General features: G+C 51.1%; 1 pseudogene; it reads left to right on the top strand.

Moving 5' to 3' along the window:
- The window catches only part of LOC129151113 (polypeptide N-acetylgalactosaminyltransferase 11-like), a 186,830-nt pseudogene that overhangs the window by 78,341 nt on the left and 80,547 nt on the right, over positions 1 to 27,942 (top strand).

The raw sequence follows: 27,942 nt of genomic DNA, 5'->3' as shown, positions 1-27,942 counted from the left end.
GCTGAAATAAATAGGATCATACACAGAAAGGCACCTTGAAATCTGTAAATACCACATAAAGGTTTCTTTTGATAACTGTCTGGATATAGGAGACAGTTAAAGAATGCAAAAAAGAATGCGTTTTTTAAAAGGAGTGCTGGGAGCTCAGGGTTCAGAAGCACTGGGTTCGAGGGAAGATGCTACGTGTGACTTCAGACATTTCATGTGGAGCACGAGACTGAAGGAGAGATGTCCCACCGCTGCTGGGTTTATGAGACTCAAGACTGGAAACAAACACTTGTGCATCTTGGAGAAAGAAAGAGTAGCTGCAAAAGGAGCTCCTACAGGAAGTCAATCTGGCCGCAGGGAAAGGGGCGCTGGACAGGCCGGGGAAGGAAGTGAACCAGTGGAGACAGACAAGGGAGGTAGGAGTCAACCAGAGACAGTATGGATAGAAGGATGAAGAGAAGGAGCAAAATGGTACTCACCTTTGGGGACTCTTGCCCTCTTTTCTGACAGCTTACATCTCTGCTTCCTCTCAGGACCAGCGCAAGCAGTTCCAGCCGTTCCGGGCCTCCTGTTCTGCAGGCCCCTCTGCCACACAGCCGCGCCTTCCCACTCTCCCTCTCCACACACAGCCAGGCCGTCTGTGGGGCCGCACGGGCCCTAGCATAGCACAGGCTTTTTGCAAGGCTTCCCTAAGCACCCCGTCCCTCCCTCTCGCAGGTTACAGATGAGGCCCAGAGAGGGAATGCGAACCTGGAAATCACACAGCTGGAGGGCAGAGCGGGACTAGATGCCCGTGTGCCCCAGGCCCACCCTGCTGGATCTCCACCACAGTGTTACCCGCAGAGGAAGCAGAGGCTCGGGGAGGGGGGCGGGGGACATAGCCCACCCAAGACTCACAGCTGGCCGGGATCCAGAGACTGGTTTCCTGTCCACACTTGCCCCACTGCCTGGACAGGAACAAGTTGCCTGTCCACCTCCCAGATCTCCAGGCCTCGGTGGCTCAGTGCTCCCAGAGCAAGCAGACATGACCTCGCTGGCAGACCTGCAGGGCAGAGAGCTAGGGCTCAAAACCTGAGTGCTCCCTTCAGCTGTGCCCCCCTGGACTCAGACCAGTTCCCTGAGGATGGGGCGCCTTTAAGGGCAAAGCACTTTTATTTCCTGAGCAGCCACTGCTGACCTCCCTGCATCCACACCTAAAATCTGGGTCATTCTAAAGGCACAATTACATAGTCTTCACCATCCCGGAGCTGCTGCTGCTTAGAAACCCCTGGCCCTCCTTGTCCTCAAGCTGCCAATTTCCTCATCAGTCTTTTATTTGTCTGTTTTGCTCATTTTTTCAAGCGGGTGGCAATTGCTATTTAAATTGTTTTGTAAAGTGTCTTTGCATTTACAATGCCGGCTGTCAGCAGCGCCACAATAGGAAATGAGATTTGGCATCAAAGGCAAAGATGCTACTAAAATACATTTTAATAAATATGTAAATCAATTAATCAATCAGCCATCCAGGGAAGGAGCTTCGGGAACATAGACAGGCTGGCTGAGAGGGAAGCGTTCGAGAGCATGTGGTCCAGCATGATGGAGGAACTCAGTGGGCATCAAACACAAGCGTTAAGGGCACATCTGGTCCTGGAGCCCTGGCCTGGGCTTCCACCTTCCAGCTCTGCATCAGCGGCCTCCACGCACTCTTGCCCCTGCAGCCCCAGCCAGGAGAGGGGACAGGGCCCATCAAGGTACAAAGTCAGCTCCAGGGGTGAGAGTGGAAACCCCACAGCACCCCCAGGACCTCTCCCCTGATGCTGTGTCCTAAGAAGTCAGAGATTAGGAAGTGCTTGCAAGGGGTACTAGATGTCTATACGTTGGACCAGCCTGGAGGAGTAGCATCGATAACCGGCAGGGAGAAATGACAGCTGTTCTCTCTTGTCCTGAGTTGGCAGCAAAGGAGCGAAGGAACGGAGCCTGAGCTGCCACAGGCAGCTGGAGTAGCTGGGGAGAGGGAGCTGCTCGCGGGGGGGGGGGGGGGGGGGGGGGGGGAGACAGAGCCCACCTAAGACTCACAGCTGGCCGGGATCCAGAGACTGGGTTTCCTGTCCACACTTGCCCCACTGCCTGGACAGGAACAAGTTGCCTGTCCACCTCCCAGATCTCCAGGCCTCGGTGGCTCAGTGCTCCCAGAGCAAGCAGACATGACCTCGCTGGCAGACCTGCAGAGCAGAGAGCTAGGGGTCAAAACCTGAGCGCTCCCTGTGAGCTGACCAGAAGAAAATATGACTCAGGACAGTACTGAAGGGCCAGAGAAGAGTCCTACCCGTGACGAGCTTTTAAAGCAGGAGACCAAATGCACATCGTGGCTGATGAGCAAGCGGGGGCTGTCTGGTGGCAAAGCGCTCACTACAGGGACCCCCGCCTTGTACCAAGCTGTGTTAAAAGTGGCATCAAGCTGGCCGATCGAATCTGCGCTGGCATGCAGCTCTAAGCCTGGGCTGGGCACACTAACACCAGAGCCCCTCCGAGCCATGGTGCGTGGTTTGCTAAAGAGGCTGCTCAGAGCTATGGTAAGGGCGTCAGTGTGGCCTCTGGTAAGTCACTTATACGCACAGTTGAGCAAGATGAGCTCTCAGCTCAAAACTCTGCCTGGCTTTCCCCACCACTGTGCGCGTGGACCCAGTGTCTTCTCATTAAAGCAACCAGCACCCTGTGGCCGTCAGCAAAGGTTGGCCTGACCCTGACAGGGAAGGGACTGACCCCTGGAAGCGTGAAGACCAGGTGGACCCACCTGAGGGACCTAAACACCCCCCCAACCCCCCAGAGACCAGGATATGTACAGAGTGATGGACACCAGCCTCAGCGCCTCCCCACCCCCTTCCTCTGCATCTGCTCCCCTCCCCAGCCCCACCGCCTCCCTGGGAGATCTAAGCCCTCTGATTGAAGACCTGTCTGACTCCCAAATTACCTCGTTTTTTAAACTGCTGCCACCTGGCTGCACTGGCGCCCTCGCGGGTGTTCCCGTGAGCACACAGAAATGCATGCCTTTAGGCGCCTCTGTATACGTTGCTTCGTGCCTATGACTGTGTGGGCCTCTGCTGCCCAGTGAGTTCACATTCAGCCGGGTATGTGTGTTTGTCACATACGTGTAGGCATGTGTGTGTCAGCAGATCTGAATGTGTGCACTGGGCCCCGCTTTGAAACACCCCTGCGGCCAACCAGTTGCATCCAGCAGAGGCTGGAGCTCAGGCCTGAGGCAGGAGTTGCTCTCCTTGCTCCCTGCCCTGGGGGAGCCCTGTCCCAGTGCTGCCCTTGCTCCCTGCTCTGGGGGAGCCCTGTCCCAGCGAGGCCCTTGCTCCCTGCTCTGGGGGAGCCCTTTCCCAGCGCCGCCCTTGCTCATGTGCCCTCTGCCGGAGGGGGACTCCTCCGACCCAGTGACTTCACTTCTGCTCATCCTTACAGGCAGCGGCAGGAACCTGCCCCCCTCCCCACACCTGGCGCAGCGGGCAGATCTGCCCTTGTCCTGCCCTCCGTGGTCAGCACCATCCTAGTCACTGTGGAGATGCCAGCAGGGGTGCTCACGGAGTGGCCGGCTGGCTCTCGGGTTGCCTTGCACAAGCTGGTTGAGGGGAGTGGCTCCCGCGGTTGCAGAAGCTACAATGCCGGGCGCTGGAATTCGGTCCCTCGAGCAGCTGGCACCCACATTTCGATTGTTTGGCAAAGTTGTTCTCAAGTTCTCTCCATGAAACAGCAGAACAGCAGCTCCTGCCTCCTCTCCTGGAGCACAGCCCTGGAGCACCCGCATGGCCAGCCCAGCATGTAGTAAGCGTGTAGTAAGTATGCAGTAAGCATGCCCTCTTATTCTGAGGTTCCAGGGCAGATACTTCCTAGCCCCTCCCAGTGCTTAGTCCCCCAGAGGGAGCCTTCCCAGGCAAACCCACCATGGGAGCCACACCCCTGCCCCCACCTGTGTGGGGCTCGCATCCTCTGGCTCTTACACATGCTCCTGCCCTAAGCACCCCAAGGCCATTCCAACCGGGACAGCCCTATGTCCCCGCCGCTGAAATGGTTCCAACGGCCAATCCTGACCTGCTTGTCTTGCCACACCTGTTTCTTCCCACAGAAAGCACAGTACCGGCTCTAGCCCGGCGCTCCCCTGGCACCCTCACCTCCTGCCCGATGTGGGTGCTTCCCCCTGTGGCCCGTGCAACAAGGCACAGAGAAATGCCACAAGCTACCTTTTCAGTGACCATCATCTCCTGATCTGCTGGCCTCGTCACACCTAAATAACAACAAAACCTACATTTTAAGGCAAAGCATACCTCTCCCTGGGATCCGGAAAGACGGGGTCACATGGCCCCTTTATATGTTAATGCTCTGCCCACAAGTAAAACAGTCGCTGGGATTTGCCTTTTACTCAAAGGTCATCTTTGTGCCCCTGGGCACACAGCACAGTGCCTGGCACACAGAATGAGTGCCAATCTAGGAGCATCCTCACGGGGAGGCAGCGTGAGGGCCCGTTCAGAACTGATGCTGACATTCAAAACCGGATGGGGCCATTCCCTACCGGGGACCACTCCCCCTCCTCGCCCCTCAGACTGCTCTCCAACAGACACATTGACCCCAAGTCCCGGATAAAAGATGCAAAAGTCATAGCCACGTCTGCTTGTGTGTGGATTTATTTGTGATGATGTCTTTTATTTTTGTTCCCCAGCACCTAGCGCATAGGAGGTACTCGGTGATGTTTATGAATGAAATGAGCGCTCTGAAGTTTTGTGCGTGCACATACACTGTATCTTCCAAAACACGGTGGGAGCATCTCAGTGGAAGAGTACAGTACCATCTGCGTTGTTGGGAGGCTCCCCCCACCCAGCCCCAGCTCGCGGCTAGCGGGGCGCTCAGAGGGCCCGTGTGGCCATACATGGTGACTGTCCAACTGTCCAGCTATCTGGTCTCCCCATGGCCCCAAACACACTGTTCTCCTCGCTCCTCATGGCTCCCTCTTCCCAACCCTGAGGGTAATGCCATTTCTGGGGAGACTTCTGAAGCACCAACTTTATTAAGATTGATTTGGCCTGTCGCCATTCTGACAGGTCCAAAAGCAAACACGGCAGGGCCATGGGGGAGATTTGGTCATAATTACCATCTTTAATTACTGCTAAAACATCAATTGCTCTTGTTCAATTAGCAGTGCGGTTTCAGGCATGGCAAACTTCGCAACACAAAATAAGCTGAAAATTGATTTCTGAACACTTAATGCGGATCTGAAATTGCAAACCTGATAAGGTTGTCATAGAAGAGCCAGCGTGGCTGAGGAGCAACTTTGCAGGGCTGTAATTGCCTTGGTAGGAAGATTAATAACTTGTATACTTACATCTTGTTCATCAAGTAGGAGGCACTCGTGGGGGGAGCCCAGAGCCGTGAGGGGGTGTGAGGCACGAAGGCAGAGGGAGGGTGTTAACAAGGACAAGGACAATTAGGCAAGAGAGAGCAGCAGCCTGCACCCAATGGCCCGTGAACAAGGACAGGGCCCTGTGGGATGGCACGAGGGAGGGGCTGGCTGCCTGGGCTGGCTGCCAGAGAGCCAACCTCTGCAGAGCGGGCAGGTGGGAAAGACGCCCAGGCTCCAGCCACCTCCACCTCACCTCCACTTTCCTCCAAGCCCTGGTGAAGGACCCTCAAGGTCAAACTCTCTAAAAGCACGTTGGCCCCTGGCCGAGCTTCCTCTAGTCAGGCCTCCTGGCGAGGAAAAGAGTTGACTGTGATGGGCCAGAGAGGCAGCAGGGGGCACAGGCTGTGAGGGTTGTGCTGCTCTCACTCTCTTACTTGGATGCCAGGGTCTTCCTGCCGTGGGCTGACTGGATTTCTGGATGCATGTCACAGAACGGTGGGCAGGGGCATTTTATGAACTACCAGATCTCCACAGAGTGTGCAATTGCTATTATTATTATTACTATTATTATTATTGCTATTATTATTCTGGGCCTGTGGTGGTTAATGTAGGGGCACAGTCAAAAAATATGAACAGGCAAAAAAATATATGAACACCTTTGAAAAAGTCCCCCTCTCTCTGAGCCCTGTCATTTAAGCTGAGGGGCAGGAAGAAAATATTCCCTTGTCAGCTTATAAACATCTACTGAGCACTGGTGTTTACCAGAAACTGGGCAAAGCACTAGATAGATCAATAGATGGATTAATGGATGTGTGTGTGTGTGTGTGTGTGTGTGTGTGTGTGTGTGTGTGTGTGTATGGATTGATGGAGAGAGAGAGAGAGAGAAAAGAGAGAGAGAGAGAGAGAGAAATTGTCACATTTAATTTAATCCTATCACAGCACTAAGAAGTTGGTATGTACATTCTCTGGATGAGAAAAACAGCAAGATTAAGTAACTTACCTGAGTCACACACCTACTAAGCGTGGAGCTGGGATTCTCTCTGAGGTGAGGGACAATACTCTGCAGCTCTGGTCTCTGGCCCTTTAAACCTGATTGGTGCCTTCCACTGGACTGTGCTGGCCCAGGGCAGACACAATTGGGACCAGAAATGTCCTTGTCCAACCTATAGAAATGGAGACAGACACCCACCCAACCTGCCATGCCCCGCACAGGCCAACAGGTTCCGAGCAGCAAATAGGACCTCAGGAGACTGGCTAATGCCAGCTTGACTGGAGCCAGCCTAACCAGGCGCTCTCCTTCATGTCCTGGGTCCAGCCCATGGCCCCTGGGTCCAAGATTCAGCTCAGGTCAATAAAAGTGTATTGAGAACCTTCTTGCCCATCCTAAGCCAGAGACAGAGAGAAGGCCCTCCAGACACACCCTCTCTGGTGGGGGGAGGTGACAAGGGACGGTCATCATTGTGAGCCACACAAACAGGTGAGTGAGGGGCTGCGGCCCAGGAGAGGGAGCAGTGGGAAAATGGTGTCCAAGACACAGAGGTGTAAAGGGCATGGTCTGCTCAGGGGCCCATAGATGTTATGTGTTTGGGCACCAAATGTAAGGTTTGAGGTGTAGGAAATGGGAGTCGGAGACCAAGGCATGTTAAAAGAGGAAGTTTATTCTGCACTAACGAGTGAGATAGAAAAACCAGGATTAGAGGAGAAGGAGGAGGAAAAGGGCCCGCTGGGCTGTCTCATAGACTGGGGAGACAGCAACACGTGCAGAGGTCAACACGCCTTTTGAGGGGAGGAACAAAAAGGGGTGGGGCCCAGGGCGGAACAGGAAAGGGCATGGCCCAGGGCACTTGGCACTTGCTCATTGGTGGTTCAATGTCTCAGGGATGTCCCAGTGGCAGACGCAGGTTACGTCATACTCCGCCCACCAGTTGGGGGAAGGGAGGATCCATCATTCCAGGCTTTTGGTGATATTAAAAAGAAATTGAGAGTCCGGGCAAGGTCAGGGGGTGAAGGTCCGTTTTCCGTAGCTATTTCCTGCTGAGAGGGGGCATTGTCAGGGGCGTCTACTCAGGTTCTCAAGGATTCTGGTGTCTCTAGGATCTGAATTCAAGGCCAGATAGATCTCTCCCACCTTCTGGTTGGTGAATGCCTGCATTCTGATCTGCAAAAAACTAGTGAAACAGCGCATGAGACAGGGGCCAAAGAGCAAAATTAAAGGAATAGATACCAGTGGGCCTAATGATGGGAGGAGCCATGGGGTAAGTGAGTGAAAAACAGGGAGTGTTTTCCGTGCAGGACGAGGGGTGCAGCAGCATGATTTCTCCAAGGGACTGGTTGGTGAAGTCTCGAGAGTGATCCTGTTGAGTCACTTGGGAGGTAAAAGCTGGTCCTGAGGCTGCCACAGTGTCACTTGTCTGGTTTTGCTGCTTTTCCTGGCCTGGAGCTGAAATACAACCTGGGGGTAAGGTTTTTGAGAAGAACTGAGTACCCCAGATGGAGGGCTGGTCCTTGGGAGTCTTGGTCGGCTGGTTCTGGCCTGGGCAGAAACCTGTCAGCGTGTTCCCGGAGCAGCTGCCTGAGTAGAGACAGTATGGAAGATAAGTAGCCAGGAGAGGAGGGTCAGTAGGGAGACGATAGTTGAGCAAGAAGGGTCTCCCATATAGGAGTTCAAAAGGGCTTAAGAAGGTGGGGCTCCTTGGTGTAGCCCAGATTCCGGTCAGGGCGATGGGCAGGAGGTACAGCCAGGAGCTGCAAATTTCTAGAGAGAGAGTTAGTTAGATGGTCTTTAAGGAGGTCGTTGATCCTCTCGATCTTACCCGATGATTGTGGGCAGTAGGGTATGTGCAGTTTAGTTAAGTCAGGACTAGAGAGAGGAAGATCTGAGAGTCCCGCCTGAGGTTGAGTGAGGGCCTCGACGTCCTTGGGGCAGGAATGCATTGCCACAGGTTGGGTGGAGGCAGCGGGAAGGAGAGTGGCAGGGTTCAGGGCTGGGGACTGGGTCAGGGAGATGTCAGGACTCTCGAGGAACAGGAGATGGCGTTCCTGCATGTGAGAGGGGGCAAGAAGAGATAAGGATCGGTGGGACAGAAGATCCTGTAGCCTATGGGTGGAGAAGACCTGTAAGGGTTGTTGGAGGCAGATCTTCTGGTCCTCCTTGGTGAGAGCTGCGGCTGCAGCCAGAGCCCAGAGGCAGGGCTGCCATCCCTGAACCGTGGGATCAAGCTGTCTGGACAGGTAGGCTACGGGGGTGAAGGCTGGCCGTAGGGGCTGGGTGAGAACCCCCATAGCTATTCCCTGTTTCTCATCAGTAAATAGTTGGAAAGGCTTAGAGATGTCTGGGAGAGAGGTGTGGGGGAGGAGGCCAGAAGGACATCCTGGAGCTTAGAAAAAGCCTGGCGAACGAGGGAGGGTGAGGAGAGGGGGCCTACTGGTGTTTCTGTAGCGGCCTGGTATAGGGGCTTAGCTAGGAGAGCAAAGTTTGGGACCCAATGGTGGAAGAATCCTACCAGCCCTAGAAAGACAAGATCTGTTCCTCAGAAGTGGGAGGCTGTAGGTCTCATATTGCTTGCGTTTGGTCAACTGTCAGTCCTCAGGAATTGGGCGTCAGACAGATCCCCAAGTAAGTGACGGTGGGGGCTGACAGTTGCGCCTTGGCAGGGGACACACGGTATCCTTTATCCCCTAGAAAGTCGAGGAGACCAGCTGTCTGCCTCCGAGAAATGTCTAAAGAGGGGCTGCAGAGAAGGAGATCATCTACATACTGGAGAAGAGTGCTTGTGTGCCGGGAGCTGAGGCTGAGGTGGGCAGGCCGATGAGGACGGGCTGGGGCCACACCAGACTCCTCTGTGGGCCCTGAACAGCGGGTTCAGCTATGTGCCACCTCCTCCTGTGTCCTCGCGTGGCACTCTGAGGGTGCCTGCCTGCGTCCTCTTCTTAGGAGATCACCAGCTGTAGCTGGATGAGGTCCCAGCTGTATGACCTCATTTTAACTTAATTTCCCCTAAAGACCTGTTTCCAAATGCAGTGACATGCTGAGGTCCGGGGGGCTATGACTTCAACATACAAATGGGGGGGGCACACATATGACGCATAACAGAGGGACAGCAGGTAACAGGACTGGAGAAAAAGGGCGGTTGTTGCTGGGAATGGGCAAGACGTGGTGAGGCCCAAGTCAGACCAGTGACTTCAGTGCCACCTCCCCCCCGCCCCCCAAATAAAAAAAAGGAAGGCGCTTCTTGGAGAGCTGCGGTGCGGAGAGAGGAGAGATGGGCATGGGAGCGGCCCGCGGAAGGACTTCCTCAGAGTGGCGCACGCTCACAGGATCAGAGGCTGGGTCACCACGGGCTTCTCTAAAACACTGCTCTCCGGGACTCCCTGGGACACGCGGTGTGCACATTTCCAAAGCAACACACATGCCGTGCCGGCCACGCACCCTGAGGACATCTCCACGCTGGTCGGAGCGGGGGTCAGCCAAGTGGGGAGGACGCCGGCCAACGTCAGCTCTGTGTTCTGGGCCCTTCTCTGTGGCTTTGAGAAAGTCACTCTCGTAAAAGAAGAGGGTTGAACTGGACTGCCTTTAAGGTACTTTCCTCTCTGATCCCCCGTAACACTAGACTGCAGAAGGGCAGAGTGGAACAACAGCCGTGGGAGTAGAGAGAGGCCGGAGGAGATTGGGGTGAAGTGAGAGAGAAGGAGCAGGTCTCCCACCACCACACTGACCACACCCCAGGGGAAGTCTTAATACGCTCAGATCTGGAGGCCAATCCCGATCAGCGACTCCCTCGCCTGTCAGGGGTGTTCCTACCAGTCACTTAGGAGAAAACATTTACTGCAATAAGTAAAATGGGAACAACAAACCAGCTTGCTTTCTAGCTCAGTTCTGCAGTGCTGCCATGTCTCCCTCCTGCTCCTGGCCCTCCCTCCTGGGGTCAGAGGCAGCCTCTCTGGCTGCTCCCCGCCTCACCCAGGGCAGTTTGCACCTGCGGCGTTCTATGGCTCTGCTTTAGCACAGGACCCTGCCTCCATCCCTCCTGTCCCCCTTCCAGTACTACCCCAGTCTCGGGACTCTCCAGCCTCTGGACCGTTGCAGTTTATTCTTCTCAGCTCCAGGGACGTGCACCCTCGTGGTGAGAGGCACAGCCTCCTAACTGGATTCTTCCTCCAGCCTCACCTCCTGTGGTGCGTCCTTATGTGTTCTCACTCCTGAGCCCGGCCCTCCTAGCCCTCCCCAGCTGCCCACCCAGCTGAGTTCCACCCAGGTCCTGAGCCAGTGAGAGCTGCTGCTCTCAGGGCAGTTCCCAGGGCAAGGAGCAGTAGGGAGGGAGAAGCGCTGAGGCCTAAGCACCACTGTGTGAGCACTGGGAACCCGCCTCCCATCTCATCTCCGGGAGGCGTGCAGAGCCAGGCCCAGAGGCCTTCAGCTGGGTCTGGTTCTCCTTCAAATTTCAGCTGGGCAAACACTTAGACTTGAACCCTGGAACAGCCAGCCAACTAGGCATCCGGACCTGCCTATTCCCTCCGCCCCTGGCCCAGGGCTGCGGAAAACCCCTTCTGCAGGCCTTCGCATCGATGTGTGTGTCACCCCGGCCTGTGGATGCTCAGCCGACACGGGGAAGCTCAGCTCCTTCACTGTGGCCCTGCCGGATGGAACCGCCGGGATCAGCATGCCCCGGCAGCAGGAGCTGCTGTGCCCAGCTGGAGTTAGTATTGAGCCCGCTGCCTGCACCTAGCCCACAGGGGACGCCCTTCTGTCCTGCTTACTTCTCTCCTCCTTCTGTCTGCCCTATTCTTGTTTCCAGTGTCTCCCAACAGCCTATGTGTTTAAGTCCAAACTCCTCAGCATTGAATGCTAAGCCTTATGCAGCCAGACACCCCCTCTACTGTCCAATCCCACCTGGAGCTACTCCTCAGCACATCCCCCTTCATCCAGGCCTGTTGTAGGGGCTCCACCCCAATCTCCCGCTCAGTCCTAACCCCAGGTCACCGTCTGGACGGTGCCGGCCCACATGAGCCCTCATGCCCATATCTCCTGTTGAGAGGACAGCCCAAGACCGCGTGCTCTCTGCTGTGTTATTAAAGACCCTTCATCCACAGCTCTTTGGCCAGTGAAAGGAGCTTAATCCAAAGGTTTCCTAGGATTGTTTTTGAGGACAAAAAGTTCTATCCAAGTAAGAATAATGATTATAACTGGACCAGTCAAACCGTCTCAGAAGTTTGAATAGGAAAATACAGGGGGCTGGGGGTGTCAGTCATCTGTAACAAAAGTACCGTAAAATTTAAAAAGACGTATGGGAATACCAGTAGGTGTGAGGTGATAGAATTATTTGTGTGCTTTGAGTAAGCAGAAATTAGGAGTAAATATAAACTATCAGCTAAGCAGACCACACGAATTGAAGAAAACATCTATAGAACTTCTGGTTGGTGTTTCTCCCTCTAAAAGGAAAATAATTCTCTTGAAAATCACCTAGAAGCAAAAGGAGAATAAGAAACAAGCCCCTTCTTAGACAAAGCTGGCAAAGGTCTATAAGCAGAGACCATGCACCTGACTGGGTGCAGACCGACGCCTCTTAGGCGCTGTGGCGCAGACCTCAGCAGGAGCTGGCAAACCCAGCCCTCCAAGGGGGCCACAGCCCGGGGTCAGAGAAAGAGCACTTGTTAGGGAGGAAAGGACAGGTTTGTGGGTTGAACTTATTTACCATGAAATAGAAGCAGCAAGGCGGCCAGGTGAGGAGTCATGTGGAGAAGCCGTGCTTGCAGGAAGCGGTCCGGGGAGGGGGTGGCGAGGCTCCACATCGCGAGCACATCTGCAGCGTCATTGTCAGGTGGCCCGAGAGAAGTCAACGTGAAATGTCTCACTCACACTCCCGCCCCCTAGGCGAGTCCTGGCGGCGAGGCCATGGCCATGCCCTCTCCTCCACTCCAGAAGCTCACACACAGCTGGCATAAGCAGTTGCTTCATTCAGAGATGAATAATCGAAAAGAAACCACCACAGAAGCTATACAACGAATATACTGCAATGTAAAAAGGAGAGAAATAGAGGGGGAAATAGGGAGATAAAAACACTCACCCGGCCCATGGTTGAGTGTTGACCTATGAAACAGGAGGTCACAGTTCAATTCCAGGTCAGGGCACATGCCCAGGTTGCGAGCTAAGTCCCCAGTAGGGGTCGTACAGGAGGCAGGTGATCAATGATTCTCTCTCATCATTGATGTTTCTATCCCTCTCCCTTCCTCTCTGAAGTCAATAAAAATATATTCTTTAAAAAACACCAGAAAAATATTGCCAGGGGAAAAATGAGCAAACATATTATCATGAAAATATTTTTAACTTAATGAAGCAATTTTTTCTACAAACCAAGGGCCCAAAAGGGATTCAGATATTCAGAAAAAATACATGGCAAGACAAGCAAAGGATATGAGTCATAAAAAGGTAGAGCTCAGAAAATAAGTGAAAGAAAAATGTAAAACCAACCATAGACACTATTGAAAGCATAAGAAATTATATAGAAAACAGGATAGAAAATGGTGACAAAAAATACAAATTAATAGGACATTTAAAAAGATGAGAGAAAAAATGGCAGTATGATAAACAAATGTATATGTAATTCATGTCCCCACAAAAAGAACTGATGTTTAAAGATATGATTTATAAGGAATTTTGAAATAAAAAAGAACTAAATCTACAGATTAAAAATGTCTATTGTGTCCCAGGAAAATACTGGCAATGAATGATCAAATCTAAGATTTCAAAGGCAAAGAATCCTCTGGAACACTCAGCCCAAAAGGTCAAGTTGCCTCACCGGGAGAGAAAAAAATACCAGGATAGCCTCAGACATCACCACAACTTTATCCGATGCAAAGAAATAACCAGTGTGACCTAAGATGCTATATCTAGGCAAACTGCCAGTTAAGTACAAAGGCAGCATTTATGAACATGCAAGAATATGAGAACATCAAACTCCTGAGCCTGAAGAATCTACAAGAGGATAACTTCAGGCCAATCAAAAGACGAGTGGAAGAAAGTACAGTAGAACAACTGGGTGACACCAATAAGCCCAGGTACCTGAGACTAAGCCCAAGACTAAAGCAATGTGGCAACTATGGTTATAGAAAAGAAAAACATTATGAAAATTAGTGATAAAATAATCAACTAAAATGAAGTGGTGGGGAGAGGTTGGATTCAGGGGAAATCTTGTAATTCTTGGGGAAAGTGGTTAATAGATACTAAGAAAAAATATGTATTTACCCAAAAGGTAACATCTTGGGGGAAATAAAAGCCTTTAGGTTATTAGAAGAAATACACACATAAAAAAAAACCAACCAAATAAAACAGGATATGGAGTAAAAGACTAAAAACAAATGAAGCAGCAATAAAACCAGAAAGTAGAACATAAAACATGATTTAAAAGGAAAAAAACTAAGAACAAGCATATCTGTCATATTAATGTATGTGAATGGGATCATTTTACCGGCTAAAATATTTTTATTCTCAGACTGGCCTAAATTTCTTATGTATCTTAAAACACAACTACTTAGAGAGGTTGAGAACAAAAGAATGAACAAAGTATAACATGTAAGCACAGACAAAAAGACAGAAAGGAGGACACATTTGTAGCTGAGAAGATTAAGTCTAGGCAGGGCGCGGAGATGCAGAGGACACACTAGTAAAAGGGCTCCATCTCCAAGGACAAATAACAGTTATGAACATTGTGCTTCAAATATCATCATATCAACCTCCTTAAAGGCGCACTGCAGGATAAACAAGGAGAAATTAAGCGTATTCATAGTCAGAGGTCACAGGTGACCACCCTGCCCAAGACAGAGGCCAACAAAAATAACTAAGGAGACAAACAGCAAACAATCAAATTAGCCAAGCTGTTCTAACGGACCCTCTGAAAACAGTACCTTCAGTACCCTCAGAAAATACTGGCTACCAGGGCAACCTCAATGTACTCCCCAAAATAGGAGCATACAAATACTATTCTGAGATTATAATATAATAAAATTAAAGTTTTGAAATAAAATCCTTCTCACTCAAAAATGCTAATTCTTTCTCTTGAACAGCAGTTGGGACCAAGAGGACATCAAAACTGAAATTGGAAAATAACTTTAAATAACCCTAGTGACCTATGCTATGTCAGACCTATGCTAAAAGAATGTTCATCAGTGAAAATGAAAGTAAATAATTAAGCATGCAACTCAAGAAGTTAGAAAAAAACTAAGGAAAGTAGAAGGAAGACATGAGTTATATGAAAGCAGAAAACAATTAATTTAATTTAAAATTGTACAATTAATATATATAGATCCAAGATATGATTCTATTTTTTAAAATAATAAAGGTAATAGGAGAGATAAAGCATTAACTAACATTATTAAACTAAAGGGAGGAAACAGAAATACTCAAAGTAATTTTAATGGAAAAATAATCATAGAAACTGATCAGATTTAAAACATAGTATGGCCCGGCCAGTGTGGCTCAGTGGTTGAGTGTCGACCTATGAACCAGGTGGTCACGGTTAGATTCCCGGTCAGGGTACATGCCCAGGTTGTGGGTTCGATCCCCAGTATGGGGTGTGCAGGAGGCAGCTGACCAATAATTCTCTCTCATCATTGATGTTTTTATCTTTCTCTCCCCTTCCTTTCCACTCTCTGAAATCAATAAAAATATATTTATAAAACAGTATGACACTGTTTTGCTTATCGTTATATAAAATAACTTGAGAATGTGGATAAAAGGAAACATTTAAGAAAAATGTAAGTTGCCAAAACTAGCCATAGTAAAGTTAAGCAACCTAATGGATCAATTGCTACAGAAAATGAAAGACAATTGTCAAAGAGATTCCACCCACCAAAGAGCACCAAGCCCAGAGAGTGTCCCAGAAGAATTGTAACGTGCCTTTAAGAAAAAGGTAGTTCCGAGGTTTTGTAAACTTTGTCAGAACATACAAAAAAAATTACCATGCTTTTTTGGAAAGTAGTATAACAATAACCACAATGAGATATCACCTCACACCTGTCAACGAACAAGAGTTGGCAAGGATGTGGAGAAGAGGGAACCCTCATGCACTGTTGGTGGGAATGCAAATTGGGGCAGCCACTGTGGAAAATAGTATGGAGTTCCCCCCCCCAAAAAAAAAAATAGAACTGCCCTATGACCCAGTGATCCCACTTCTGGGTATTTGTCCAAAGAAACCCAAAACACTAAGAAGAATATTCCACCCTATGTTCACTGCAGTATTATTTTCAATAGCCAAGATATGGAAGCAACCCAAGTGCCCACCAATAGACCAATGGATTAAAAAAATGGTGGTACATAGTATATGCAATGAATATTACTCAGCCATAAAAAGATTAAAATTTTACCATTTGCAACAGCATGAATTCTCCTAGAGAGTATGATGTTAAGAGAAATAAGTCAGTCAGAGAAAAACAAATGCCATATGATTTCACTTATATGAGAAATCTAATGAACAGAATAAACAAACAAAACTGAAACAGACACAGAGAACAGACCAATGATAGCCAGAGGGGAGGGTGTTGGAGGGATGGGTGAAGAAGGGGAAGAGAGTAAGAACTGAAAATGGGCCGGTACGTAAGAAACATGGGGATGTAAAGTACAGCATAGGGAATACAGTCAATGATATTGTGGTGACTATGTATGGAGCCAGGTGGGTGCTTGGGATAACAGGGAGAGCACTTTGTGGGATATATGATTGCCCGACCTATACACCTGAAGCTGGTACAAAACCATGTTGAATGTAAACTATAATTAAAGATAAATAAATAAAATAAAATGAATGGATTGAAGATAAAAAAGGAAATAGCAGAACAATCAAAACCTGACCAAGAGCAGAAAATGAAACGATAGCCTACTGTCACTGATGAATAGCACAACAAAATTTATAAAAAATATTAGAAAACAGAAATCAGGGTCACATTAGAAAATAATGGGCACGTGGAGTTTATCCAGGAATTTAAGAATGATTGAATATTTAAAAATCATTTTATAATTCATTATATTAATAGATCAAAAGAGAAAAATCACATAGATCATTCTCACAGTGGCTAAAAAGACATTTAAAAAATTCACACCCATGCATGATTTTGTAAAGTGTCGTATAAAATAGTAATGGGTGGATAAGTTCTTAATATGATGAAAGATGTGTTTAAGCAATAACCACATTCATGGGGAAACACTACGAGCATTCTCATTAAAGTCAGCCAGGAAATACAATATCTCCACTATTATTTTATATTGTTCACTGGTGTGAGAATTGCAAAGGAGAAGATAAAATTACTATCATTTTTAGTTGATGTAATTGTTTACTTGGAAAATTCAAAATAATCAACTAAAAATGTTACAAACAACACCAAAGTTTATTAAGTTGGCTGGTTATAAAATTAACATGTGAAAATATGTATACAAACAACCAGTTAGAAGATATTATGGAAGAGATTCCATTTTACTAGAATAATAGCAGCAGAAGATCAGGTGCAGAGAAGTAAACCAAGAGGTCACAGATCTAAGAGGATGAAAACCTGAAAACAAGACGAGGCACCTAGAGAAGGCCTGGATAGGATGACTCCACATCACAGAAGCAGACACTGCCCTTGTGTTAAATACACAGATTCAATCTAATCTTGCCCTCAAAAACCAACAGAGTTGGGATTTGTCTTTTAATTTTGTTTAATTTTAATCTTTTTAACTAAAAAGATGACTCTGAAATAAATAATCACCTCTAGAAATAAATAAAATATGAAGTGACCAAGATATAATAACGAAAGCACCACAGGACGTGGCACGTCCAGAGGAGCAAATCAACGGGACAGAAGAGACCCCAAGACCCCTTTCAAAAGGGCGAAGACGGAATGTTTCAATAACTGGCATTTAGCCACCTGGGTAGCTGTTTGTGAAAGAAAAAAAAAAAAGAAAGAAAGTAAAGTTGGATCCCTATCTTGCACCTGATACTAAATCAACTCAAGAAGAATAAAATACATTTTTACAAAACGAAACCATAAAATTCAAGGAAAAAATGGGAGAATTTTACAGTTATAATCTTGGAGTAGGGTAGACCTTTAAAAAAACCCAGACTCCTTTGTAAAAAGTTGATTAATTGAACCCTTTAAAAATCAAATCAGCTAGTTTTTGACTGGTGGGGTGAAAACAGAATAAACAAAGCCAAAAAAGATGAAAACTGGGGAAAAAAATGTTTGAAAACCATATCATAAACAGTTACCTTTCCAAAAGGAGAAAGAAGATCGTTAAATCAATGAGAAATTGGACAAATTATACAAACAGACATTCATGTAAAAGATCTGGCTCTCAAAAATCTATCTAATAATAGGATAATATGCAAATTGGTCAGGACACCATCATGTAGCAACCGATCAGCAGGCTGCGTCCCTGCCCCCTGAGCTGGCCCAGAGACCTGAGGCTCGCATCCCGGCCCCGGCAATGGGTCCTGGGACGTGAGACTCGCATACCCATCCTCCGGCACCAGCCCAGGGGTCCACAGGCACATGGAGAGGCCCCTTCGCTGCAGGCCCGGCTGGGGGTCTGCAGGCATGCAGAGGTCCGCAGGCCTCCATGCACCTGTGCCAGAGGTCCATAGGCCTCCCCCGGCTCCGGCCTACTTCTTTGGGGCAATCCATCGAGGAGCCCCTGATGGGTGAGCAGGCCCACCTCTTTGGGGTGATGGATCGTGGGGCTCCTGCACTGTGACAGGGCACAGGCCATGCTGGGGGACCCCCCCACCCCAAGTGCACAAATTTTGTGCACCAGGCCACTAGTAAATACATCAATCAATCAATCAATCAATCAATGGGTCTGGCTCTCAAGCACAGGAAAAGATGGTTGCCCTCACCTGTCATAAGAAAAAGTGGTAACATTAAGACCCATTTTACCTCACATATGTTCAAAGGTCAAAACGGTGCACATCCCTGTGTAGGAAAGGGTATAGAGACATAGTTGTTCAGGAGGTTCTGCTGGTAGAAACATGATTTGATAAGATCTCCATGGGGTGTCACTAGCTGGATCTTCTGACTCCCAGCCATTTTCTTACCCTGAGACTTCATAGCACTGTCCCTAGGATTATTGTCAGAATTTAAAGGATGGCATATGCACCGAGCACAGTGCTCAGCAGTCACACTGGCGCCCTCTCAGCATGGTCCAGCACCGCCTCTACCTGGTTGACCCAAAGGATGTTCCAGCTGCAGCCAACTTGTCCACAGGCTCTGCACACTCTTGCTCAGAGCTGGAGCAGGGAGCTGGTATCCAGCTTCAGCCGGGATGTAAAGAGCAGAGAGCAGGCCCAGGAGCTGCTTCGGGGGCAGAGGAAAAGCTGCATCTGGGATGAAGAGGCCTGCACCGCCAGGATGTCAGGACAAATGATGCTTCTGCCTTTCCCCGGGCAAGAGTGAGCCACGTGGAAGGGAGAGAGCCATCTGGAGCCATTCGGTGCCCTACACACAAGGTCCTGGGAGGGCAGCCAGTCTCCAACACCAAGCAGACACGCACTGGGTACAAAGGGGGAGCTCTGGGGAGGGAGGACAGCCAGGGGTGGCCCATGGAAGAAGCTGCAGCCATAGAGGAGCCAGTGAGGAAGCCACAGAGGAGTCTGCTTCCCATCTGCTGGACCCAGAGCGCCCAGAGCTCTGTGCGAGAGTCCTCAGGCAGGTGGAGCTGCTGAGAGGAAGGGGAATTAGAGCTCACATGGCTGTTAGCTGGTGACGGAGACTGGGGACGGCTGTTGCTCCTCTCTGGTGTTGGGTCCGAGGTCACTATACTAGGTCATGAAGCAAGGGAGAGCCAGGACACATTGGAGCCTGCACCAGCCTCTCACAGCCTCAACCTTGACCAGCTGCGGAAGAGCTAGAGCTCTGGCTACAGACACACACACACACACACACACACACATACACACACACACCTGGCCCACACTCACACACACACACTGGCCCAGGACTCAAGCACGCACACACACACACACACACACACACACACACACACACACACACACACCTGGCCCAGGACTCAGAAAGCTGAGGGGGCACCAGTGGGATCTGGGTGCCCAATGAGGCAGGCAGTGGATTGCCACCAGCGTAGGTGAGGTACAGTGGCACCTGGGCCCAGCTAGCGACCATTCCAGCATAATGGTCACTGCTCTCCTCTGCCTTCTAAACCTTGCCCAGCTTTCTCTTGTGGTAAATCCTACTGCAGAATCATCCAGGGAAAGGAATTCTGGGGAACTTAGTTCTAGCTCAGCTAGGGTGACTATAAGACCCACCCATGTCTCTGACTGCATTGTCAGGTAAGAAGGCTCTCCCCCCGCCTCCCGCACCTGGGCAATGCACCTGGCACCTGGAGCAGCACAGGCTGGAAAGGAGAAGTGGACCATTCCTGCTCCAGGCAGGCAGCTGGAGCCAGCGCCCTCAATACGCAACCAGAAATCAGGTGCCAGTCGCAGTAACAACCAAAAATATAGAGTAGCTGGGAAGTAACCTCCCCAAAGGTGCAAATGACTTTTACACAGAAAAACACGTGGACTGTTAAAGAGCACACAGAAGACCTAAATACATGGAGAAAATTACTCCAAAGTCATCTACCAACTCAACACCGTTCTGAACAAAACTCCAGCAGGATTGCTTAGTTTTTAGTTTACTATGAATGAATCTGAGTATTTTTCTGTATATTTGATTTCCTTCTTAGGGAAATGCCTATTGATACGACTGCCTTCTTTTTTAAGAGTATCACTGGGTTTTCCTGATTTGATGAACATGTTATTAAACTTACAACATTTTTCCTGTCAGGTTTGTAAAAAATGTCTCCAAGCTTGTTGATTGCCCTTGAATTCTGTTTATACTGTTTGGACAGTTAGGAGTTTTACATTTTAATGAAGTTAGGTCTGCCAGTTTGAGTATGATTTCTTCCATTAGTTTTAAGGTTAAAAACTGAAATCAGATATTTATTCTATTTTTCATTATTTAATTTTTATAGTTAACTTCCTTTTTAATGTTTTTATTGATTTTAGAGAGAGGAAGGGAGAAGGATGAAGAGGTAGAAATATCGATCGGCTGCCTCCTACATGGCCCACACTGGGAATCAAGCCCACAACCCGGGCATGTGCCCTGACCGGGAATCGAACCGATGACCTCTTAGTTCATAGGTTGACACTCAACCACTTAGCCACACCAGCCAGGCACACTTCTTTTCTATTGAGGTACTAGAGGCCCGAGGCACAAAATTCATGCACGGGGGTGGGGGGTATCTCAGCCCAGTCTGCACCCTCTCCAATCTGGGATCCCTCTCACAATCCAGGACTGCTGGGTCCCAACCGCTCACCTGCCTGCCTGATCAACGCCTAACTGCTCCCCTGCCAGCCCGGTCGCCCCCAACAGCGCTCCCCTGCTGGCCCGATTGCCCCTAACTGCCCTCCCTTGCAGGCCTGGTCCCCCCCAACTGCCCTCCCTGCTGGCCCAATTGCCCCCAACTGCCCTCCCCTGCCGGCCTGGTCACCCCTAACTGCCCTCCCCTGCAGGCCTGGGTCCCCCCACAACTGTCCTCCCCTTCAGGCCTGGTCGCCCTCAACTACCCTCCCCTGCTGGCCCAATCACCCCTAATTGCCCTCCTCTGCTGGTCTGGTCACCCCTAATTGCCCTCCCCTGCTGGCCTGGTCACCTCTAACTGCCCTCCCTTGCAGGCCTGGTTCCTCCCAACTGCCCTCCCCTGCAGGCCTGGGTCTCCCCTAACTGCCTTCCCCTGCTGGCAGCAGCCATCTTGCATCCACATGGGGGCGGCCATCTTTGACCACATGGGGGCGGCCATCTTGTGTGTTGGAGTGATGGTCAATTTGCATATTACTTCTTTATTATATAGGATAATTCACATATAATACATTAGTTTCAGATGATTATTCCATACTTGAACTGTAGCATGTTGTGAAATGATCATCTCAAAAAGTCTACTTAATATCCATTTCTATACATAGTTACAAAATTTATTTCTTGTGATGAGAACTTTTAAGATCTACTCTCTTAACAACTCTAAGTTTGCAGCATAGTGTTATTACCTATGGTCCTGTACATTGCACCACCATGACTCACTTATTTTACAATTGGAAGCTTGTACCTTCTGACCTCCTTCACCCATTCACCCACCCAGTAAACTTCTTTATCCATATGGCATTTCTTTTTCTTCTATTAAGACTAGAAGCCCGTTGCACGAAGTTTCATGCAATAGACTTTTCCTTCACCTGGCTGCCGGCACCAGTTTTCCGCCAGCAGCAGTTTTCCTCTGGCCACCCATCGATCAGAGCGCCTCCAGCCAGCACTATCGGCCACCCCGAGAGGAACTCTGATCGGGAGGTGCTCCAATCGGCTGGTGGCCAGAGGAAAACTGCTGCTGGCGGAAAACTGGTGCCGGCAGCCATGCAATCAGCCACCTCCGAGTTCCGCCACCAGCGTCTTCCGCCGGCCCCATGGGTCCTTCCGCAGCCGTTTAGGCCGGCGGGAGGAGCGGGGGTTGGGGACTCGCGAGCCAATCGGCCACCCTGAGTCCCTCCCCCTGCGCCTCCAGCCGGCCCAATCGTGGGTGTAGCGGAGTGATGCAATTTGCATATTACCTTTTTATTATGTAGGATAGGAGATATGTATCTGAATGTACGTCATCTGTCTTTGCACCACCCTCACCACCTTCTCATTTTCCCCAGCAAAGTGTATTTATAACCAGTGTATAATTTTGCATTATCTTAACAGCTGGCAACAGAATTCCTCTTAGGAGACAATGTCACTGTTAAGAAGATTCTTTTGATAAATGTGGAATACAGGTGAACCCCCTGGAACACAGACTGGTGCAGCCACTGTGGAAGCAGCATGGAGTTTCCTCAAACAAATCATAAACGGAACTGCCTTATGACCCAGCAATTCCACCTCTGGGACTATATCCGAAGAAACCTGAAGCATTAATGTGAAAGAATATATGCACTCCTATGTCCATCGCAGCATTATTTACAATAGTCAACATTTTGAAGCAGCCCAAGTGCCCATCAGCAGATGAGTGGATACTACTCGGCCATAAAAAAGGAGGAAATCTTACCTTTTGTGTCAGCACGAATGGACCTGGAGGGCATTATCCTAAGTGAAATAAGACAGTCAGAGAAAGACCATATGATTTCACTCATATGTGGTATCTACTGAACAAAATAGAAACAGACTCATAGATAAAGACTGACAGCTGTCAGAGGGGAGGCAGGAGGGGGTTGTGGACGGGTGAAAAAGGTGAAGGCATTAAGAAGAAAAAAACATAGACATGGACAACAGTATGGTGATTGCCAGAGGGAAGGGAGGGTGGGGGGAGGTAGAAGAGAGTAAAGGGGGGATAAATGGTGACAGAAGGAGACTTAATATACAGATGATGTATTATGCAATTGTACACCTGAAACTGATGTAATTTTATTAACCAAAGTCACCTCAAAAAATTCAATAAACAAATTTTAAAAATGTGAACCCCCCGAATGGGAGCCGTAAACCACCCAGCTGATGGGGAACGTGTAAGGAGAATATTTTCGTGACCTAAGTGTAGCAAGATTTCTTTAATAAGACCCCTAAAGGCTAAAACCACAAGGCAGAAAGGAAATGATGCATTTGACTAGAATAAAATTGAGGTTTTCTTTTCACTGGCAGAACCAAAACACAGAGTTATCAGGCAGGGGACCAACCAGGAGAAGACGTTGCAACAATTAAAATAGAGAATGTGGATATACTAGTGCATATCATATATGTTTGAAGCAGTTCAAATCAACAAGAAAAAATAGGACACAACTGAGAAAGGGCAAAAAATACAACTAAGGCTCAGCCGGTGTGGCTCAGTGGTTGAACGTCAAGAGGTCACGGTTCGATTCTTGGTCAGGGCACATGCCCGGGTTGCAGGCTCAAACCCCAATAGGGGGCAGCCGACCAATGTTTCTATCTCTCTCTCCCTCTCCCTTCCTCTTTCTCTAAAACTAAAAATCAATAAAATCATATTTAAAAAAAAAAAAAACACGACTAGGTAACTCACAGCAGGTAGGATCTGCAAAGCTCCTCCTTCCCTGTGATGGGCACACCGAAGAGATGTACACAGTGGTCAGAGAAATGCCAACGCCAGAGAAGCAGCCCTGCGAACCCGCCGGCCTGGCAGCGGGAGAGAACCTTCGCACCAAGTGCCGGAAAAGGTGGGAGACAGCCCCGCGGGCACTGCCAATGGGAGCGTCAGCAGCTCTAAGGAAAGCGAACGCTCCAGCAAGCTTTCTCCTGGGTGTGACCTGCACGGAAACTTCCCCAGGCGCCCCCAGAGGACGTGCTTAAAGCTTCCTCACAGCCAAGGACTGAGGCGGCTGGGCGGCCATCACTGGGCGTCAGAAGCAGCATGCAGAGGGCGCCCAGTGGTGAGCAGGTGTGACACAGCAGCATGAGCTAATGTGGAAAACAGGGCTGAATGGGGAAAGGAAGAAACAGACCAAAAATATGTACCTCTTTGATATATAATATGCATTATAAAAGACAGAATATAAAAGTATACATATTTGGCCTATATCGCATGTATACACATACGTACATAAGATATACACGTGGTATGCATTAGAGAGACAAGGATGGGGTGAAATGAAAAGAAATAACGAAACAAAACAAATAGGGCCTTTCCAGGTGCACGAAGCCCACTGCCACGGCCCGCAGGGCATGATTCGCTCCATTCCCTGCAGCTGCAGCCAATAAAGAGCAGGAAAAGGAGGGCACCGTGGGCATCGCTGGGCTGCGTGAGCATGGCACTGCCCCTCGCACGCCCTTGGCAAGGACGGCTCCTTGTCACACTGAACCTGCAGCTCCAGGCTGGGCGCCAGAGACGGGGTGCAGGGTCTGCGGTGGGCCTGGGACTGGCGGTCCCCACCAGCACCCCGGGGATGCTGACGCTGCTGCCTGGTGACCACGCCCTGAGGGGCACCACACAGCCAGGCCAGCCGCCGGGGAGACTGGGCCAGGCTGTCTCACTCCGCCCAGGAAGGAGCAGGAGGAGGGTTGGTAAACAGCTAGCGTGTCTGCCCCTCAGTCGCACCCACACCTGCCCCTGGGCCCCTGTGGCCCCTGCCATCTCCCTCACACCCACAGCCCCTTCCCTCCCAGGTTATAACCTCCAGGAGGGGGGCCCATGCCTCCTGTGCCCACACCGCCCCCTTGTGCCCAGCTCAATGCCTGGCGCGTAGCTGAGGCTCAATACACGTTTGTTGGCACCAGGCTGGACATTTAAAGTTTTCGAGGAAGAAAGTGACTGACAAGAGGGAGTCGGAACAGGAATGTCACCAGCACCTGCGGAAGGCGGTCAGAATGGGGCCAGCTGAGCTTACGGGGAGGAAGGTCTAGGCCAGGGAGGCTGCAAGGGCAAGGAGAGCACACTGGTCTCCGCCGTCACTGCCTACTCACTGTGTCCGTCCATCACCACTCTCCCCCGCCGCCCTCCCACCCCGCCCTCCTGCTAAATTCAGAGAGGACAGCAGGGCAACATCAACTCAGACCCCATGGACTCGCCCAGCATGGCCGGGAGATGGGAGTGGAGGGCGAGTTCAGTCTGGAATTCGTGCCTGGTCCTGCGTGTCTGAGTGGCTGGACCACGGAAGGACGCACAGCAGGACACCTGGGAGCAGGGCCATGTGCTGCCCATGCCCCGGGTCAGGGCAGAACCAGATCCGGGAGCTCCAGGTGCCATTCATCTCAGTGGTTCTTCCTGCGCCATACCCCCTTCCCCTCTTCCCTCTGTGCCCCGCTCGTGGCGCCCCTGCGTGGAGGGCCTGGGAGTGGGAGCCCGTTCTACGGCCATGCCAGCGCACATGCTTTGTCTCATGCCTGTGCCCGAAGCAGGACACCCTGAGACCCACCTGAATGCAGAGAGTCTGGGAGGTCGTCCACCCTTCACGGAAAGTGTTTGTTTCCCTGAGGGGACAGGGGCACAGTGATTCTGATGGTGCCCTTCCAGGTGCAGGGAAGATTACAAGGACCAAAGTCTCCCCTACGTGACCACGTCAGCTGGGCGGGGGTCGGGGCGGTGTTACCCCCAATCTCCCGAATTCACTGTGTCCCTCTCCACCTGCATGAAACCCAAACCCTCCCCTGGACGCAGAGGAGATGCCCGGTCTAGAATATTGCTCACACTTTCCCGCTGTCATGGGGGTTCAGCAATAGGGAAAAGATGTCTGCCATTGGCCTGAGGCCCTGGGGAAGAGGGCCTGGGCCGGGGACGGAGGTGGCCTGCCTCCTCTCAGCCAGCTCACCCTGTGGCTGCAGGGTCCCGGGCCACCAGCCTGAGAGATTGCTGAGCACCACTCCAGGGAGCACGCACTCCCAGCCCTGGGCTGACCTCTCCTGGCCAGACCCCGCAGAGCAGAGCGGCTGGGGAAGAGGAAAGGGAGGAGTCATTATTTCCTCACCACTGCTGCGCCCCCCCCCCTCCCCTTCACCTCCCCCCAAAGAGAGGGAAGAAAGGAAACAAAGGGAAACCAGGAGGTAGCTGCCCTTCCCACCCTGAGCCTCCCTCCTCTCCCCCCGGCTCCAGCTGCCCACCCAGAGCTTTCTGCTCAGCCCGGAGACAAGAGAGAGGACGCCCAGGAAGGGGACAGGGCCCAGCAGCAGGGCGGGTGTGTGCAGGCGGCGGCATTTGCATCGTGAACGGGCAGGGGTGTTGGCTTGGGCATGTTTTCCAAGGTTTAACTGTAATATCATTTAGCCTCAGAAGGGCATGTCACTCAAACTCCGCTGGTCATTTATAAAAACATTTCGATTGTGTTTCCAAGGAGCGGTCTCCCTGGCCCAAGTGGCTGTGCCGAGGTTGTGAATGCTCACGGGAGGTCGGAGATGTGGGATGTGGGAGGGCGCAGGGGAGAGAAATCGGGGAGGGGCAGAGCCACTGAAGAAGGAGAGAAACCAGAGCAGAGAAGACAAAGCGGAGAGGCAGAGGCGGGCGGGGAAAGCAGCAGATGCTGTGAACACCCACAGCAGGTGTGGGACCGTGTCCCGGGGGACACCCTCACTCAGGGCTCGGCTCTCCCAGCTCGTGGTGTTTGGATTTTGCTGTGAGTGTTGCCATTCCAATCGCCAATGGGAAAGACCACTTCCCAGGCGGGCACTCTAGGACCAAACTGCCTTCCTGCCCCTGGGCCCTGCGCTACAGATGTTCCTGCCGACCTGCCATTCCAGCGGAGACCAGGGAGCCTGACTGCGGGGTCTGCACTGGAGACCCGCAAGGGAGGGATGAGCGGGGCTGTGAACACGCCCTTCTCCTGCCACTGTACACGCCCTTCTCCTGCCACTGTGCACGCCCTTCTCCTGCCACTGTGCACGCCCTTCCTCCTGCCACTGTGCACGCCCTTCACGCCCTTCTCCTGCCACTGTACACGCCCTTCTCCTGCCACTGTGCACACCCTTCTCCTGCCACTGTGCACGCCCTTCTCCTGCCACTGTGCACGCCCTTCACGCCCTTCTCCTGCCACTGTGCATGCCCTTCTCCTGCCACTGTGCACGCGCTTCTCCTGCCACTGTGCACGCCCTTCTCCTGCCACTGTGCACGCACTTCTCCTGCCACTGTGCACGCCCTTCTCCTGCCACTGTGCACGCCCTTCTCCTGCCACTGTGCACGCCCTTCTCCTGCCACTGTGCACGCCCTTCTCCTGCCACTGTGCATGCCCTTCTCCTGCCACTGTGCATGCCCTTCTCCTGCCACTGTGCACGCCCTTCTTCTGCCACTGTGCACGCCCTTCTCCTACCACTGTGCATGCCCTTCTCCTGCCACTGTACACGCCCTTCTCCTGCCACTGTACACGCCCTTCTCCTGCCACTGTGCACGCCCTTCTCCTGCCACTGTGCACGCCCTTCTCCTGCCACTGTACACGCCCTTCTCCTGCCACTGTGCATGCCCTTTTCCTACCACTGTGCACGCCCTTCTCCTGCCACTGTACACGCCCTTTTCCTGCCACTGTGCACGCCCTTCTCCTGCCACTGTGCACGCCCTTCTCCTGCCACTGTGCACGCCCTTCTCCTGCCACTGTGCACGCCCTTCTCCTGCCACTGTGCACGCCCTTCACGCCCTTCTCCTGCCACTGTGCACGCCCTTCTCCTGCCACTGTGCACGCCCTTCTCCTGCCACTGTGCACGCCCTTCTCCTGCCACTGTGCACACCCTTCTCCTGCCACTGTGCACGCCCTTCTCCTGCCACTGTGCACGCCCTTCCTCCTGCCACTGTGCATGCCCTTCTCCTACCACTGTGCATGCCCTTCTCCTGCCACTGTACACGCCCTTCTCCTGCCACTGTGCACGCCCTTCTCCTGCCACTGTGCACGCCCTTCACGCCCTTTTCCTGCCACTGTACAGGCCCTTTTCCTGCCACTGTACACATGCTTCTCCTGCCACTGTGCACGCCCTTCTCCTGCCACTGTGCACGCCCTTCTCCTGCCACTGTGCACGCCCTTCCTCCTGCCACTGTGCACGCCCTTCTCCTGCCACTGTGCACGCCCTTCCTCCTGCCACTGTACACGCCCTTCTCCTGCCACTGTGCACCCCTTCCT

This window comes from Eptesicus fuscus, chromosome 13 (genome assembly GCF_027574615.1).
Source record: "Eptesicus fuscus isolate TK198812 chromosome 13, DD_ASM_mEF_20220401, whole genome shotgun sequence".
In the NCBI taxonomy this organism is placed as follows: Eukaryota; Metazoa; Chordata; class Mammalia; order Chiroptera; family Vespertilionidae; genus Eptesicus; species Eptesicus fuscus.
Note: the sequence above shows the minus strand (reverse complement) of the source record. Positions and strands in the feature narration are given on the sequence as shown.